General features: G+C 38.6%; 1 protein-coding gene across 1 annotated transcript in view; it reads left to right on the top strand.

Annotated features, from left to right (window-relative positions):
* Positions 1-20,234, top strand: part of CDC42EP3 (CDC42 effector protein (Rho GTPase binding) 3) — an 83,748-nt gene that overhangs the window by 7,098 nt on the left and 56,416 nt on the right. The window contains exon 2 of the mRNA XM_011997351.1: positions 5,395-5,802. The gene's annotated coding sequence lies outside the window, so the exon portion shown is untranslated. The remainder of the gene's footprint in view (positions 1-5,394; positions 5,803-20,234) is intronic.

The raw sequence follows: 20,234 nt of genomic DNA on the forward strand, positions 1-20,234 counted from the left end.
CAAACTTTAGTCATCTGGAGCAGGGTGTGTGTATGTGTTGGGCGGTGGTTGGGAAAGGGGGATCTTCTACCTGCAGTTGCATATTCTGCAGAGGGGAAATAATATAACCAATAATCAGAGAGAAGTAGCAGTAAGAAGAAAGAGAGAAGGCCCCACCAAGGCTCCTGACAACTTTTCTCCTCCTAGCTGCAGACCTCTCCTGAGGTCCAGCTGCAGACCTCTCCTGAGGTCCAGCTGCATTTCTGTTCTTGGGTTTCATAAAATGCCTCTGTCCTTAAAACCGCAGTTGCTGAAACTCACTTAAGTTGGCTGTGGTTACTAGCAAACTGAGAGTCCTAAAAAGATACTGAACGAAATAGTCACTTATGGTAAAATTGGCCCCTGTTTCTAGGAGAGTCTGCCCTTCTTTTTAATTGATGCTAGGCCCAGGTAGGTCTATATGCAAAAAATATCTATAAAGCCAGGCCATATATATTATTGATTTATTTTTAAGGACTCCTAAGAGCAGTCAGATTAACAGCATAATCCAGTCCTGCATTTATATTTCTCTTTATGGTAAAGTTATTCAAATTCAACCTGTACACTCCTTGCTGCAACTTCAGCCTCCTCATAATGGTTCTCATCTAGGTGAATCTGGAGAATAAATGACAACCAGCCACTCTCTGGATAATAACTTAAAGTGCTAGACATAGAAAGAGGCAGAAATTCTTACTTGGTTCAACCCTCTAATTTGATGAATGAGGAGACTGAAGACGACAGAGACTTATGTGATTTGCCTGAGGTCACATGTCTAACTGTGGCAAAGCAGGGAATAGAACCCAGATTACAAACTGCCTCAAAGCCAACTGTTATCCGAGAGAAATGCCAAAGGCATAGCCAGTCATTTTTCTGGTCATTAATTTTAATTTCCCAGTTATTTCATCTGGATAGCTTCTAACTCTGAGACACTTTTACAGGTAAAAATCTTGGCAAATAATTAAATGGTTTCTCTGTTTAATTATTGACTCAATGGTATGTAGTAAAATCATTGGGCTTTTAAGGTGATCTTGACAATGTTGTCTATGTCAGAATAAAAGGAACCTTCTGAATTTTTAGTTTATAAATCTCATTAAAGGAGTATGTAGTCAAGGTGTCAGTCAAATTTTAGAAAAGTAAATGTCACATGAAGTTAAAATTGTTCCAAACAAAAAAAGAAAAAAAAAGAAGGAAAAAGCATGTATACTTAACTATGTGTTAATAGTGTGCTTGTGAGTCATGACCAAGTCAATTTTCAGTATGAGTTATAGGTGGAAATGGCTCTTATTATTACCATTTAATATGATGTAGGTTTCAGGTACAGTACAGAAACACATATGTGAGGTGATTTAATCCTGCTAAGTCTATAATGTTTCTCTAACATTGCATTAGTCAAAGAAAATGACAAATCCTGGGCAGCTAAATGCATTATTCTTCCTTTAAAGAAATTGGTTGGGTCATTAGAACCCAGTTAAAATACCCTTCCTTTCAAATCAATAGGCGTTATTATATTTAAGGTCCCTTTTTACCAAAATAAAAGAGAAAAATATTTAATAATATTTAGAATACTGGTTCAGTGGGAAATAGAAGAGAGACAGGGCTGGTGGTGGTGGTGGTGGTGGTGGTGGTGGTGGTGTGTATGTGTGTTAGGTTGGGCCCTCAGTGGACAGTGCCTTTCCATAAGAGGCAGATGCTTGGCTCAATTATGGCTCTACTCTGGTAGGAAAAATGATATCTTCTAGCATGTAAAGAAACAAAACCAAAAATATTCTAGATAACATCCAGCATAGTGGAAAGGAAGAGCGGGGAAGGGAAGGAGGGAAGGGAGCAGACTCAAATGAAATACCTCGCCATTCCAGCCCTGTCAAGAATTTGTTGCATGACTTCTAGCTGCTCACTTCTCCTCTCTGGTGCCATCTGTGAAGGTTGCACTAGAAGACCTAAAGGCCCTATCCATTATAAAATTCTATGATTCTGGAATATGTATCCTGGAAACAAAAAACATATGGCTTAAGAAAAAGCCATAATATGAAGGTGTTACCCCAAAATAGAGTTCGGATACCGTGAATACCATAGTATAGTCTCATGTATACCATATTCGAGGATTATATGTATTATACACACTGGATTTTAGTCTTTGACCAGATCCTTGTCAACTCGATCCTGACTTTCAACATAGGTAATAAGAAATGAATACAAATCAAAACGATGCAAAACTTTCTTTTGAGTAACTTTTATCTGTAAGAAGCTCCTGTCAAAGAAGTTCTCAGTGATGCTACACCAGTCAGGGGCCACTGTCCAGTGAGAGCAACCTTGAATACAATGGCAGATTCTAGCCTTTCTCTTTCTTCAAGTTGATGGCCCTAGGTAAGGTTGACTTTTCTACCTGCTCCAGCCAAGCTGCACTACTTATAGCTCAGAGGACAAGCCAGGATTTCTCTTACCTCCATTCCGTCTGCCCTTCTTTCTACACTCTCTAACCAGCCATCTCCAAACCTACACATGCACATGGAGACCACTTATCCTTTAGGTCTCAGTTTAGTCATTAGCATTTCTCAGGAGCCTCCTCAAGACCTTCAAGCCTGAGTTTGGAGCCCCTCATAGATTTGCCTGCAGTAGTCTTAGTGTATCAGTCAACTCTTACTGTACAAATAAACAATCATGAAATCTCAGTGTGATACAACTAGAAGCATTATTTATCATTCATCCATCTGCAGGTTGGGTGGGATAGCCCTTGCTCCACTGGTAGAGATGCATATGCTCAAGGACTTGGTAGGGCGCAGTGGCTCATGCCTGTAATCTCAGTACTTTGGGAGGCTGAGGAAGGTGGATCACTTGAGGTCGGGAGTTCTAGACCATCCTAGCCAACATGGTGAAACCCCATTCCTACTAAAATTACAAAAATTAGCTGCACATGGTGGTGCACATCTGTAATCCCATCTACTCTGGAGGCCGAGGCACAAGAATTGCTTGAACCCCGGGGAGGCGGAGGTTGCAGTGAGCCAAGATTGCACCACTGCACTACAGCCTGGGTGACAGAGTGAGACTTTGTTTCAAAAAAAAAAAAAAAAAAAAAAAAAGGACTTAAGCCCAACCTAGCAGGCCCATTTCAAGCCTCTGCTTGTATCCCACTGCTCAAGGCAAGCCACATGGCCAACACCAGCACCAAGGGCAGGGAAGTACATTCCACCCACTATGAAGCCACAGAAAGGGTGGATATGTAATAGTACTACTTACTAGGCAATCATTCAGTCTTTCCCACCTATACTAACAGTGCCTATCACAGCGTATTGTCATCATCTGTATAAAGCCTCCTTTAGGCTATTACCTTCTTTAAAACAGAGGCTATGTTTTTTTCATCTTTGTATTTCCAATCTGGTATACAATAGGCACTTGAAGATATTTGAGTGAGTGAGTGAATGAATGAATTGGAAGCAGGTAGTATTCTACCAGGCTCTGTTCCTGATCCTTCATAATGCCCCTCCTATGCACCTACTCAACGTTTTTACAGTGGTTACCAAAATGAGAACAAAATTATTATGAATGAACCTGGTTTCTGTAGGGGTAGAGAGTGAGGGAGAAGAGAACCAGATCGTAAGTCACTTTACCTACTCTGGCTTTTGTCCTTGATTGCCATTGGTAGCCTCCCCAAAAAGATATCTAGCCTAAGTGGATCCCAGGCTACAGTAGTGGGACTCTAGAACACATTTAAAAAAGATATTTCAGAATCCTATCTGCTGCTCAGTAATTTGATTTTAGAGCAAACACAGGAAATGGAACACATTTCTAAGCAAATACTTCCCTGATTACTTACACATGCAAATTCATGGACTAAGTTTAGATGCATAATTAAGCATCTAGTTATTTTCGGGCCCATACTCATAGGCCAAATCAGATTCCCAAAGGAGGCACGTGGTTAGTTTATTTCTGTGTATTTGCTTACATCCTCAACTGCAGGCTTTCGCCTGGAAGAAAAAAAAAAAAAAAAAAGCATTGGCTCCGAGATCTCAGTGATCTGGTTGTGGTCCTAAAAAACAAGGTGAATCAAGGACATGGCAAGTTTTGTGATTTTAAAGGATACATCTGATCTGAATGCTGCTTCTGTGGGCAGAGAAATGCATGATGATGACCTCCTCTTTGAGAGTGGGAAATAAGGGCAAGGTAGGCGCCATCCTTAGCACAGCTGTCACTCTTGTAATGAATGATTAATGGTCTGCTGGCCAAAGCCAACATCAACTTCCCATGTTGCAACTGCTTTTTATATACTTTCATCATCCATATGAAAATGTTAATGCCATGTGATTTTGTGCCAAATGACATGCTCAGATGCCAGTTTTACACATGCAAAACAGATGAGTGGTTTGGAAAGTTTGTATTCATTGTTACTTTACAAGCAAATGGCATCACCCCCACACCTCCTGGTCACAGTGATCCACTGTTCAACGTGCTTTTTGATTTTCCTAAAGGCATCATTTGCTTAAGAGTTTCTTCACAAGACATCCACTTAACAACACTTTCACTATGAGCAGGGATTTGTGACAGAGAGCAGTTGATGAATACCACAGTGAGACAAGACCCCTCTGGGGGCACTGGTGGCCTGCCTTGCCCCAACTTCCTACATCATCATTATGGAGAAAGACCTCTTCTGGCCAGCTGTGCTGGAGCATTCAGAGAATGCCTTGTGCTGTCTACTCTTTTTCCTCTCCACCTCACCTCTCCCACACATTTCCCTTCCATAAGCCTCCCATGGAGGATGGTTTCAGAGTCTGTTCTCTGCTAATTGGGAAAAAAGGTCCTCTGTTTTTAAGGGATTGTAGAGCCCATGATGTACATATGAGCCACCTTGTTTTAATACCATTTGGTGAGAATGTACCACATGGCTAGTTACTATGTTTAGGAACATTAATATGTTTGTACCTCAAGAACAACTCTAACAGCTCTACAAGCTAGATATTATTATCTCCATTTCACAGATGAACTGAAGAAATTTTTCCAAATCCCAAGCAAATGAAAAAGCTGGGATTTAAACCCAAGCCTGTCTGATCACAAATCCCAGGCTCTCAACCAATTCATACAAGCCTCCTCCACAATCCTTGTGGATACCTACAGAAGACTCACAAGGCCCAAGTCTAGTTTTTAATTAAAATAACACTTGTTAATAATGCCTTGCTTTAAAGACGTTTGAGTTCTTCATTGCAAAGTATCACTGCAAAAAGCAATGAACTCAATTTGGCTAAGATTTTATTTTCTAAATGTATACTTTTCCCTGAATATCCAAAACGAAGATTGCAAATCCCTCCTTGCTTCCACGTCCCCGCCGGGTATAAATAGTATAACCATGTTGAAATCTTACGTTCTTATCCACTTCATTTGTAACAGGCAGAAATGAGTAATGTGAGAGCCTGCAATTGTAATCTTCATAAAGTATATCACATACAGTTCAAAAACATCAAGCGGCATATTAAATAAGCTTTTGGAGAATAAATTGAGCATGACACAAGAAGAAGAAAAACAGAATCCATGACTTTTCAAAACATGATCTTGCTTCAGATGAGAAAGCTCTGTGCTTAGTTTGCTGTAGGTACTTCTTTGTGTCCATCGTGGCCTCCTATCTAACATAAGGATTCCTTTCCCCAGGTGGTAGACACAGTGGGTAGGAGAGTCTGTCCATATCCCAAAGGTGTGCCAAAAGGATTTATCAAGAAGGGGATGATGGAGGTTGCTCTTCCAAAAGCGTCCAGAGTCACTGAGACCTGACCTGTGTATTTTGTATTCCATCCCTGTCAGGTAAAGAATACATTATTTAAGTTCATCTTCTTGGGAGAGGGAGATGAGAGCTGGGGGCTAACGTCCAATCAAAATGGGAAAGAAAATGTGTTTCTGGCTAAAGGAAGCATCCGGAAGACATAGCAAGGATCACTCTGTTCCCTTTTGTCAGAGCTTTGCTTTCCCTTTGTCTCCAAAATTCAGGAGCTGGAAACAAGCCTGAGTGTGTGATGTTCTTGGAACCTCTAGGAACAGCTTTAGCTCCAGACACATTTTGTAGTTCCCACATTAACAGTCCTTCTCTTCTTGCTGATGAGAAGTGGTTGAAACACTTCTTGGATAAGGAGTTGCTTGGGGTATATTTACCTTTTCCAACAAACACAAAGGCTGTACCTCTCCTACATAAAGGTGTGAGCAGCACAAATGTGATACAGTGCTATGCAGCTGAAATCAATTGAAAGAATTAGAGAATGGACCACAGTCCAAATTGGCCATTATGCTGCTGCTGGGGTCCTTTAAAAAAATGCCATTTTCCTTTGCTTTGTTACTTTAAGCTTATCTTTTAAGCACAGATGTTCTGCGTTTCTAAATTTCATGTGTCCAGAAAATTGGCGGATATAATGTAAATGAGATTACCCCTTGCCCCTCCATGACGGTGAAATTGGACAAGACCTCTGTTGCCATTGCTTAGACCCCAAATGCACAAAACCAGGAATTAGCATCTTGGTTCTCTCTACTTTCTGTTCCCATAAAAACTGTTTGCTCTAGGACACTGTCCACTTCTTATCAACAGCATTTCCTTCTTGGGTATTACCGGTGATAATAGCTCAGGCTTGCCTTTTCCTCCGGCACTCACATGAATTTCTGTTGACACCAGGGTGCTGGTGGAGAACATATCTCCAGAGAGCCCAACGGGACGGTTTGCAGAACCATTGTCACAGTTATTTCTTGATCATATGGCTTTCTAATTAATTTCTAACTTTTTAATGAATACACATGAGAAGAAGGGCATTGGGGAGAAACAGCCTTCTGTGGAATATTATTTCTCATTTATTTGTATTCTAAAAAATAAGATCCTGCGTACCTTTCAAGGTCCAGCTTCAAGTTCACCTCCGCCATGAAGTCATCATCCAAATTTAACTCAGCAGTTACCTCTTCCTCCTCTGAGCTTCCTTATCTTTTGGGGGTACCTCAGTCACAGCACTCATCACATCATGTTTGATCATTTAGTTTTTATTACAAATCTACTTCTAGACTGTAAACTGCTGGTTGGCAAAGACTAAGTTCTACTCAACTCTGTCTCTGTATTGAGCATCCTGCATGGTGCTTGTATGTAATATCTTTTCAATAAATGTTTGCAGAAATGTCTGCATCTATGAAATAGTTTTTTGAAATATCACATTCCAGAGAGGTTAAGATGCACTATTTCAGTGGTTCTGAAACTTTATCATGCATTGGAATCACTCAGAAGGCTTCTTACACCAGATTGCTGGGTTCTACCTCCAGAGCTACTGATTCAGTAGGTCTGCGGTGGACAGGCTGTATAATTTGCATAGCTAAAAAGCTCCTTGGTGATACTGGTGATGCTGGTCCAGAGACCACACTTGGAGGAGTAATAAATTATCTTTTATTCATATTTTAATATCTCATATCCATCTAAATCTGAAATTTGTTGACATGTCGTTTAGTTGACAACTTTTTGCTTTCATAGTAGTATATAAAATAATGGTTTTACAATCGACAGCATCTTAGATTAAATGAAATGTGACAGGCTTCCTGTTACATATTTTAATCTGTATTAAAAAACATCAGTTACCTCATAAATGAATTAATTCCCTTATAAAAGGGCTCAAGGGAACTAACTAGCTCCTCTTTTCTCTTCTGCTCTTCCACCATGGGAGGACAGAGACATCTTGGAAGCAGAAACCAGACACTTATCAGACACTGAACCTTGGTCTTGCACTTTCCAGAGTGCATAACTATGAGCAATAACTTGATGCTGTCTATAAATTACCCAGTCTGAGCTATTTTGTTATGGCAGTAAAAAAGGGACTAAGACACTTACCAACAAATGCCAGCTCTTTTCTCCAAAGCTAACAACAACAAAACCAAGCAAGAGCAATAACACCAGGGAGCCCATTAAATTGAAAACATTCCAGCAAGTATCCCAAGGTCACAGACCCAGATAGGTTTTGCTAGCCACCTTCCTGGAAGGAGTGGGCCACGTTTTCCATCCTCAGAAAATGCTGTTTGCAAGGAAAGCAGTGAGAGCAGAGATAATCAGTCTAGGCATATCATAGTCAAATTGCTGAAGACCAAAGATGAAGACCAAATCTTAAAAGCTCCCAGAGGGAAAAGACAGATTACATAAGGGGGAAAACAATACAGATGAAGGCTGACTTAGAGAAAAAATGGAACCCAGAAGAATATGGAATAGCATTTTTTAAAGTATTGAAAGGAGAAAATTGTCAGCCTAGAATTCTACAAAAACATCCTTTAGAAATTCAAGTAAAATAAAAGGTATTTTCAGAAAGACAAAAGTTGAGGGATTTATCTCTAGAAGACTTATTGTACAAGAAATAAATTTTTAAAAGAACGAAGAACAATAGGCAGGGTAAATACCTGGGTAAATGTAAAATAACCTTTTCTTTTTAAGTGATATGTATTCATATCAATAAATAGATATAGGTATAAATAGACATGTATGAAGATACATACATAATTCTTTAAAAGGTTATTGAATAAAGTAAAAATAACATATTGTGGAATTTATAGCATATGTAGAAGTAAAATATTTTTTAAAAATAGCACAAATGGTGGAGGGAGTCTAAATGAAATTATTAAGTTGAAAGTGTCTTCCATTGATATGAAGAAGTATATTATTGAAGGTAGATTAAGATGATTTACATATGCATAGCAAAATATCTAACTCCAAAAAAATCTCACAGAGGTATTACAAAAAGGTAGAACTTAAAGGTTGATATAGGAGATTAAATAGGATATTGAAAAATACTTGATTCACCTGAAAGAGAGCAGAAAAAACAGTATAAATGAATGGAAAAAGATGAGATAAAAAAATAGATTCAAAATATACGAAGCAAAACCAAGTAGAATTAATGAGAGAGAAAGACAAATCTACAGTTATGGTTAAACATATTAACATCACTTCCTGAGTAACTGATTTAAAAAGAAGGGAAAAGAGTATAATTTAAAAATATTTGATCAACACTATGAACCAATTTGACCTAATCAATATTTACAAAACACTACTCCCAACAACAGCAAAATATACATTCTTTTTAACTTTGCATGAACTATTAACCAAGATAGATAAAAAATGCTGAGCCATAAAATAAGACTCATTAAAATTAAAAAGATTGAAAACATATAGAGTACATTTATGGCCATAATGACATTAATATGGAAATCAATAACCATAAGATATCTGGAAAAAACCAAATATTTAAAAATTAAACATTATATATCTAACATATGGTCAAAGGAGAAATTACAAAGGAAATTTGAAATCATCTGAACTGAATTATAATGAACACACAACTTACCAAGATTTGTGAGATGTAGCTAAAGAAGTACTTAGAGGGAAATGTATAGCATTCAATTTTTTAAAAAAGGGAGGTATAGAATCAATTATCTAAGCCTTCACGTGAAGAAGCTAGAAAAATAACAACTAAAACCCAAAGTATAAGAAAGAAAAATGATGGTAAGAATGTCAATTAGTAAAACAGAAAATTGACAAAAAGAGAGCATCAACAATGTTAAAAGTGTGTTTAAAAAAAGATTAATGAAACCCAGAGCAAGACTGATAAGTGAAACAGAAAATCCCATTACCAGTATTAGAAATGAAAAACAAAGGTGGGGGGGGGCATTTCTACAGACCTTATAGTTAGGAAAAAGATAGGAAGGAAATATTATGAACAACTTTAAGTCAAAAATTAAACAATTTAGATGAAATAGAAAAATAATTTAAAAAACACAACTTACTGAAATACATAACAGAAATATAACAACATAAATATTCTTATGTCAATTCAAGTAATTGAATTTATTATCAAAAATTTTTTATAAAGAAAACTTGAGATCTAGGTGACTTCACCAATGAAATCTATTATTTAAGGATGAAATAATACCAACTCAACACAAGTCCTCTCAAAAATAGAGACAGAGAGAATAATTCTCATGAAGCCTGCACACTGCCAATGCCAAATACTGACAATGACATTATAATAAAATAAAATTATAGACCAATATTCCTTATGAGTACAGCTGAAAAATCCTTAACAAAACATTAGCAAAATGAATCTACTAATATATTTCCAAAATACACATCATGACCAAGTGAGGGTTTTTAAAGAAATGTAAGATTGGTTTCACATCTGAAAATTAGCCAATGAAATTATAGAGGGAAACTATACAATGATCTCAGTAGATGCATAAAAAACCCTTTGACCAAAGTCAACCTCCATTCATGATAAAAACTCTTGAGCAAATTAGAAATAGAAAAGAACTTCTTCAAACTGCTAAAAAGGATCTCTTAAAACCTACAGCTAATATAATACTCACTGATTTTTCCTTTTAACATCAAGAACAAGGCAAGGACTTTCACTTTTATCCTTTCTACTTTACATTTAACTGGCAGTTCTAGCCAATGCAATAAGAAGAGAAAAAGAAATAGAAGACATACAGATAAAGGAAAGAAAGAAGTAAATTCGTATACAGAGAAAAGTAAAACTGTCATTCTTTGCAGATGACAGAATTGTTTATATATAAAACTATGGATACGAAATAACTATAAGAACTAAATAATGAATTTACCTAGGTCAATATATAAAAATCAATTCTATTTCTATATACCAACAGTAAACAATTGGAAAACAGCATGTAAAAAATACCATATGCAATAGTATCAAAAAATATCAAATACTTAGGAAAAAGCTAAGAGAGATGTACAATATCTCTATGTAAAAAACTGTAAAACATTGCTGAGAGAAATTAAAGAAACCCAGACAAAAGGTAGAGACATTCAATGTTTATGAAGTAGAAGATGCAATGTTGTTAAGATATTTATTTTCCTCAGATTTATTTATGAATTTAATACAATCATCAATATTTCAGTAGGACTTTTTAGAGAAATTTATAAGCTGAGCCTCAAACTGATATGAAAATGCCAAAGCAATCTTGAAAAAATTAAAGTTGGAAGATTTATAATACCCAGTTCTAAAACTGAATATGTTAGACTAATCAATGCATTGTAGTATTGACATGAAGACAGGCAAATACATCAAGAGAACAGAATCCAGAAATAGACTCACATGTATAGAGTTAATTTTTTAAAATGTTCTATTAGAGTAGTTTTAGGTTCACATCAAATTAGAATCAATGATTTTTAACTAAATGTGACAAGGTGATTTCACGAAGAAAAGAAGACTTGTTAATAAGTGGTGCTGGAACAACTGGATGGCCATATAAAAAACAAACAAAAAACTTGACTCCTATCACACTCCATGTAATAAGATAGTTTGAGATAAACTTAGAAGAAAATATAACCTAGAATAATAAAGTTTCTAGTAGAAAGCATAAAAGCTTAACTTTACAACCTTGGAGTAGGCAAATTTTTTTTAGACAGAACACAAAAAGCACTAACTATGAAAAATGATAGCTGGTTTTCATTAAAATAAAAATTTCTGCATAACAAAAGATACCATTAAGAAAATGAATATGCAAATCAGTACATATATCTGACAAAGGGCATGTATCCATTGTATATAAAGAACTTCAAATCAATAAAAAGACGATTTAATTTTTTTAATGGGCAAAAGATTGAAGCTGTCATTTCACAAAAGAAGAGACATACAGTAGTCCCTCCCTTTATCCTTGGTTTCACTTTCCAGTTTCGGTTACCTACAGTAAACCACAGTCAGAAAATACTAAATAGAAAATGTCAGAAATAAACAATTCATGGTTTAAAATCATTCTCTGTTCTGAGTAGCATGACGAAGTCTTAAGCCATCCTGCTCTGTTTTACCAGGAACCTGAATCATCCCTTTGTCCAGCATATCCAGTCTATGCTACCCACCCATTAGTCAGCTGCCTTAGTTATCAGATTTTTAAAAATGCCTTAGTTATCAGATTTTTAAAAAATAGTACATACAGAGTTCAGCAATATCCCTGGCTTCAGGCAGCCACTGGGGTTCTTAGAATGAATCCCCCAGGGACAAGTGGGTACTACTATATAAGAACAACCAATACGCACATGAAAGTGTTTTCAACATCATTAATCATCACTGATATGCAAATTAAAACCACCATGAGATGTCCTTTTGCAAATGGCTCAGATATAGAGGTAAGACAATACCAAAAGTTGATGTGGATGTGGAGAAATGGAACTCTCAAACACTGGTAGGAATGCAAATGGTACAACCACTTAGGAAAATAGTTTGTCAGATTTTTATAAAGTTAACTTCTTCATCTATCCTACAACCACAATTCCACCCTCAATATTTCTCAAAACAAATGAAAGCATATGTCCACAAAAAGAACTATGCAAGAATGCTCAGAGAAGCTTTTCCATAATAGCCCAAACTGGAAACAACCCAAATGTTCATCAATATGAAGGTAGATGAACATACTCTGGCATATTCATAAATTGAGTATCAGTCAAAAAGAAATAGATATGTATTAGTCAATAGATATATATTAGTCAAAAAGACAAAGAAAAAACTACTGGCCAGGCACAGTGGCTCACACCTGTAATCCCAGCACTTTGGGAGGCCGAGGCGGACGGATCACCTGAGGTCGGGAGTTTAAGACCAGCCTGACCAACATAGTGAAACCCCATCTCTACTAAAACTACAAAATTAGACAGGCATGGTGGCGCATGCCTGTAATCCCAGCTACTCAGGAGGCTGAGGCAGGAGAATCACTTGAACCCGGGAGGCAGAGGTTGCGGTGAGCCAAGATTGCACCGTTACACTCCAGCCTGGGCAACAAGAGCAAAACTCCATCTCAAAAAAAAGAAAAAAGAAAAAATTACTGATGATATAACAGTGTGAATGAAACTTGAGACTTCCAGTTATGCTAAGTGAAAGAACCTGCACAAAAAGTGTGCAATATATAAACCAATTCTATAAAGTCCAAAACTAGGCAAAATTAATCTCTGGTTAAAAAAATACATGAACAGTGGTTGCCTCTTGTTTGGTGTAGTCAATTGTCATGATGTATTCAACTGTCAAAATAATTGAACTGAATACTTAATACTTTCTGGTAGATTGTATGTAAATTATACCTCAGTTTTTAGAAAAGCAACTACATCTGGTGGATAGCAGCTACACAAATTACTATGGAGGTAAAGTTTGCTCATCTAAGAAACATTTATTAATAACTTACATGACAAGTACCATGCTAATCTCTGGGAATACCAAGCTCTACAAGATGTGATCCCAGCACTGAAGAATGCATGGATTCTAAGGGATGGGGAAAGTAAAATTTCAAAATGTCGAAACAAGTGTTTAATGCAGCTATAGACTATGACTGTATATGGGAGCACAGAGGAGTGAGCGAGATGTTACAGACCAGGATAATGACCACTTGTCTGACTATAGTGGCTGACTCATTGCTTGGGGTAGAACTTTGCCCTTTACTTCTGGCCTTTGGGACTCGGGGAAATATCTTAGCAGGTGTAATGACTCTAAATAACAGTTCCCCAAAACTTTAGGACAAAGTCTTTTTCCAAGTAGGAAAGTGGAGATATGTTTTCACCAGAATAAGCAGAAAAAGGTCAAACACTTCCTGAGTAATAGATTTAGAGAGCAGCAGGTCTCTCAAGCCAGGGTCCCTATGCCACGCTGCAGAGCAGCCCACAAAACACCCTAGAGGATGTGGCTTGCTGGCCACACCCCTTAAGTCATGATAGCCCTGACAAAGAATGTAGGGCCCCAACAAAGAATGTCCTGAAAGCCATTTAAGAGCCTTCCAGGAAAACCACAGCCAGCAATCCACCACTTGCAATGTGTGTGGCTGGGCTCCTGCTTCTCTTTGCCTTCCTTGGCTCCCTGAGCTCCCATCAAATCCCAAGTCATCTCAAAAGGAGGTGCAGGGCCAGTTGCAGTTTACTTGCTGGTGATAGGACAAGGCACCTGCCTGCAAGTCTCCAAAGACAGCACTAGGGAGCCTCCCTCTGAGTGCCTTCACGGTCTCCCCGCAAAGCTCCAGCTCCTATAAGATTGCGATTGTGACTTTCAACAGATGAATCCCCAGAGAGAAGTCATTGTGGGGGAAGCTCCAACAAGTTCATGGCACCCTCCTCCATCTTCAGAGCCCCCATCCTCAAATCTCTTTCTCTCTGTCCCTCTCTTCTGTCATCACAACTCCTCCTGTCTGATCTGACTCCTGCATCCTGCTTATGAGGACCTTTGGGTTTGCATTGAATCTACTCAGATTATTCAGTATAATCTCTCCATCTCAATATCTTCAATTTGATCACATCTGTAGAGCCTCTTGTCATACATGAAAAGATTCACAGGTTCCAAGCTTTAGGATGCAAACATCTTTGGGGGATCATTACTCAGCCTACCACTACAACTCTAAACCAATCTTACCTCGAGACAATAATAATAACCAATGCATCTAGCCATTGAGTGCTTACTATATGATACGGATATGAAGATAAATATTGCTATCTGTATATAGAGAGATTTTTATAGAGATATTTATACACTTACATTGATAGACTATCTTCCCATACATACGTATTTTCTCACCATAGCCCTGCAAAGTCATTTCATTTTACAAATGAGGAAAGGAAGCCTGAGGAATTTTGAAGGAAAAAACACTGTGTAACTGGTAGTCAACGTGGGTTTTGATGACTCCAGAGCCAATGCTCTCTACCTTGTTGTCTCCCATTTCTGTTCCATGTTTTGGTGAGAAACCCAGAGTATGAATTTTGTGTATATATCTTCAACCTAATTTTTTTTCTCCGAGTTAGGACTGGAAAAATCCACATCTGTGGCTTGGAAGATAAGGAAGGTGTTATTCCCAGTTGGCCACATCTCTAGAAAACAGAAAATTCTGCATTTCCCCCAGTAACAAAATTGTTCATTGCTTATCCGTAGTGTATTGTTCCTTTTCTTGCTTTACCTCCCTCAATGTTTTTACTTTCCCTCATCAGTCTCCAACCTCAGTAGAAGATGTATTTCCAAGCCGGACCATTCACCAATCTAAAATTTTTTCCTTTTTTTTTTTGAAATCTATTTCTTCATAGAATCCATCACAAATTATTCAAGCATTCTGGAAAGAAAAGTCGAGAAATACTACAGTAAAGGAAACAAAATTGGAGGCTGAAAAATATACATACATTAAACCATGGTTAAAACACTAAATAAAATAATTTTTGTTTCACTATCCTGTGAAACAAAAATTAGTGAAGGTTTGTTTTAACTCTATTACCTGGACAGCACCATTCTTAGTTTTCTTCAGCAGAATTTATCTTAAAATATTTTAATGTGTTGATTCGATCAGAATTATTTCTTAAAAACAACACTTAAGTGGCAATTGCTGATTCTTGCTTGCAAGAGCCCATTCATCTCTATTATAGTTAATATTGCTCTGTTAAGCCTTTGGTTGAGGACAAGAATGAAATACACTCCTGATTTCCATATGCCTCTTTCACTGCAAAATCGTGTGCTCTGGGAATTCTCGGTCATATTGCATAGGTTTTTGTTGTTGTTGTTGTTGTTGCCTCTTCAAAAAAATGGCTCAAGCATATTTATTGATAAGTAAGACCATGTTAAAATCTGTATTATGAATAAATTATTTCAAATAAAATTGGGGAAATCTAGGGCAGCCGGGGCAGGAAGGTAATGAATCAAGTATTGGGGCTTCTGCCCTAAGCTGTGGTAAGCACACCAAGGTAAGGCCACCCAGAGGGCCTCCAGGAGCTCAGAGAGGGACCTCCTGCCCCTAGCACCCTGCCTTGCCTCACTGGAACCCTTCCCATCCCCCTTCCCTGGCAAAGACATACCATGGCAAGACCCCCACCCAGAGGTTTATACTGAAAATAGTAGGCAATGCTCTGGTTGTCATACGAATGATCATAAATTGAGCAATGGCTTATTCACATTTTTATCTTAAAATACTTAAGTGCTTGAAGAGGATTTAATTATCACAGCATGAGTCGATAAGTGGGCAGTTTTGAAGATTTTAAAGGACATATCTGGGTAGTTTTAAGATCCCCAGAGGCCGTTAACCCTCATAATTTACTGTCTATGTTTACTCGAATCTTTTCAAATTGGTCTCCCTGCATCCATATTTGCATTCCTCTAACTTGATTTCCACACTATCAGAATTATTGTTTTAAAATGCAAATCTGATCAGCTCTCTCTCACACACATATACACACATATGCACAGATGCACGCACACTGACATGCAGGAACACACACTCCTGTTTAAAATCTTTTGATGCCTTTTCATTCTCACATTTGAAGGCTAAAACCCTTAACACGGCTGACCTATGTTCCACAGTCCGTGATACATGACCCTGCCTGTCTCCTCAACCTGATTTCTCACCATCATCCCTGCTGCTCCCTATGGTCAGACCACAGTGTCCTTTTGGTTCGCTACAAGTCTTAGGTTTCTCCCCACTGCAGAACCACTGGGTATCCTCAGCCCCTGTCTGGAATGTTCTCTCATCTCTATTCCCTACACACACACACACACACACACACACACACACACAGATGCACACACAAGCATTATTCAACTAATTACCTCCTCCTCTTTCTCTTCCTCCCTAGATCTCAGTTCAAGCCCACACTTCCTCAGAGAATGTTTCCATGACCCCCCAAACTGGGCCAGGCCCCTTGACACATTCTCACATAACCCAGTGGTCCGTGGTGCCTGGCACACAGTAGGCATTCCAGAAGTATTGATAGCATAAGTAAATTAGCAAACAGACGTTTTGTTCATACAGATTTATCACTAGCACAAGACAAAGGGGGGCCATGTTTTTTAGCCAAGTGAGTGAGCTGGGGAGGGGCTGAATAGCAGAGGTTTCCCTGAGGTAACTAAACAAGAATATTGGAGGAATTCAAAGGTGGATTTGGGTGCGTGTATGAGAAAGGGGTTCTCTGAGGTAAAAGTCACTCTGCGAACTGCAAGTGACCCAGAAACATATTAAAGGCAGAGGAAGGAAGAAGTTGCTTGTTGCTGTCAGCTTGAAAGTTTTCCTTAGAAAACGCAAAGCAGCCAAGGGAAGAAAAGGGGAGGCAGAAGTCACTGACACATGGTAAGTTTATGTGTGTGCTTCAATTCTTGTTCTGAAAGGTTTTAAAGAATCTTCACAAAGATGCGTTCCATATCACAAAATAAAACATATTCCAAATAAGTAATAAACAAGAGGAAAACAATGTATATGCATGAGATTAGCAAGGAGGATCTGCAGTTAAGGTATAAAGCCTTTAGCCAATACTTTAATTTGGCAAATTCTTTGCAAAATATTTTATTGACTTCTGAAAAAAAACTATCTACAACTTTTATGAAAATCCATATTAATACATACCATTTATGTAGAAATCGTATGTTTCTATTTGTACGTATTCTAAAAGTATGGAACTGGGTTGGGCACACTGGCTTATGCCTGTTGGCCCTTTGGGGGACTGACACAGGAGCATCACCTGAGCCCCAGAGTTCGAGACCAGCCTAGGTAACATAATAAGACCCCCTCTGAAAAAAATAATTTAAAAACTTAATTGGCTGTGGTGGTGAAGCCTGTAATCCTAGCTACTCAGGAGGCTGAGGTAGGAGGATTGCTTGAGCCCAGGAGGTCAAAACTGCAGTGAGCTGTGATTATGCCACTGCACTCCAGCCTGAGCAACAGAGCAAGACCCTATCTCTTCACCAACAACAACATAAAAAGTATAGTACTGATCTAGAAGAATATGCAAATATACATCAAGTGCAACTGTGGTTACCTCTGAGAAGGGAGAGGGATGGGGACAGTTGAGATGTAGAAAAGGTTTTATTTCTTGCCTTTTATATATGTGAACTTTATATAATTAGCTTAATTCATGTGTAACTTTGTAATTTAAAAGTTAACAGTAAAAACAAAGCCTCTACAAAGATACCAACAATATTCACAGCTATCGACAGATCTTAGATATTGAGAGATATTTCATTAGCATATGTATCTAGTCATTTACTGAGATCACATAGTAACAACAACGACATCCACTTGAAGTGTTCAAAATGTTTACACCTACTTTGGTATAGCAGCCTCTCAGTAACCCTCCCAAGCAGGCAGGGCCAGGTGAGGCAGATCCCACTTTTCCATCCCTACTTGAAAAAGGAAGGAATGGAGGCAGGAGCAGCTGGGTGACCAGCCCTGGCCTGGAGCTAATGAACAGCAGAGTCTGCAAAGGAGCTCAGGCCTTCTGATTCTTTCCCCTGCATACTCTGCTCTTTTTTGTCCTTTGTTCACAACGTGGCTGGGAAGTCTTAGCATTTTGAAACTGAAAGAAGGAAAAATCTTTTGACTGCTATATTTGATTGCTCATAAAAATGCTTCATTGTAAACTGTCCTGTAACTTCTGAATTATGCTACATAAGTGGTTTGAGGGTTTCTCATTATTACAGACAAGGAAAATTTACTGCTTTCATTTAAAGCCCTAGCTCTCTCTAAAGAAAAGTTGCAGTAGCCGAGTATCTTTATTATACTCTTACCCTCAGAGCTAATATTTCGAAAAGCTCTGCTGGGGGCACAAATTCGTGTTCAGGGTAACGCATTTCTTAATTCAGAAACATAAGGTGATAAAGCATATTTACTTCCTTAATAGTCTTGACAGTTGCATTTCTCTTAAAGACAGACATTCTCCTAGGTGTCTGCATTACATGTATCCACTGGGGCCTTAGTCAAGGCACTACCTACAACCTTTTCCTCCTTGTAGCAGTTTGTCAGAAAAAAACATGGCTGCAACAATTCCTCCATTTCTGTGCATGCACGCCACTCCTTCCATCAGGAAGTAAAGTCTATCTTTCCACCCCTTGGCTGGGCTGGCTTTGTGACTTGTTTGGGTCAATAGAATGTTACAGAAGTGATGCCTTGCCGGTTCTGGGCCTATGCCTTTTTTTTTTTTTTTTTTTTTTTTTGAGACAGAGTATCTCTCTGTCACCCAGGCTGGAGTGCAGTGGTGTGATCTCGGCTCACTGCAAGCTCCACTTCCCTGGTTAATGACATTCTCCTGCCTCAGCCTCCCAAGTAGCTGGGACTACAGACGCCCACCACCGCGCCAAACTATTTTTTTGTATTTTTTTTAGTAGAGACGGGCTTTCACCATGTTGGGCAGGATGGTCCCGGTCTTGATCTCCCCACCTTGTGATCCGCCTGCCTCAGCCTCCCAAAGTGCTGGGATTACAGGCGTGAGCCACCCCGCTCAGCATTTGGGTCTATGCCTTAAGAGAGCTGACAGTTCTACCGTTGCCCTCTAGGTTCCAGCCCTCATTTAAGAAACTCAGCCTGGAGCATGGAATGGTATGAGGCTGTGCTCAGAGAGGACCTGGAGAAGGAGGCCATCTTAGATGAAGTTGCCAGCTGTGCAGCCTTGTGAGTGAGGACAGCCAACATAGTATGTAGCAAAAGGACCACTCAGCTGAGCCCAACAGATCCACGGGATAGTGAAACTGTTATTGCCCTGATCTACTAAGTTTGGTGGTATGACATTGGTGTAAAAGTAATGTGGTTTCCCATTAAAAGTAATGTTTGTATACAGCAATAGATAACCAAAACGTGAAACATCCCCTCTCTTTACTCTCTGACTTCCCCCTCACCAACTCAGTATGTCCCTGGTCATCTCTTATGCTCCTTTTCTGTGCTATCATCTCTGTCTGAGGAAAAGGGAATGTTCCTTTGACAATTCCTCTCCGCTCAACACACACTTCTCAAGTCCTTTCTCTGAGCTGGTACTGTGTGAGGCTTTGGGAATATGAGAATGAATAGAACACAGCCCCTGCTTTATGTGGACATTGACCAGGGGAAGAGACACACCTGAAAAGTAAGCCTCACTCATAAGTGCCCCCCAGCCTGTAGCCCCACAATTGTTAGCACAGATTGACCCTAAAGTCCATTCTCAGAGTCATACAGGTAGACAGTGGAGAGAATAGTCAATATAGGCTATATTTGTTTAATCTCATTCAAAAATGATACATTTTACCTCTATCAGATATGGGGGTATCTGGTCATTAGGCACCTAATATATGAAAATTAAATCTTAATAGACAGATAAATGAAGGGACAATTATCCAGCATGCAAGCCTAGATCTTTTATTTACCTATAAGTTCCTTTTAAGTTACCTAATTATAAGATACTGGGTGGTCTCAGGGAAGCATTTTGAACCGGAAATTAAGAAAACAAATCATAAATACTAACTCTATTGCCAAGTAAC

Source organism: Mandrillus leucophaeus, unplaced genomic scaffold, assembly GCF_000951045.1.
Source record: "Mandrillus leucophaeus isolate KB7577 unplaced genomic scaffold, Mleu.le_1.0 Scaffold538, whole genome shotgun sequence".
In the NCBI taxonomy this organism is placed as follows: domain Eukaryota; kingdom Metazoa; phylum Chordata; class Mammalia; order Primates; family Cercopithecidae; genus Mandrillus; species Mandrillus leucophaeus.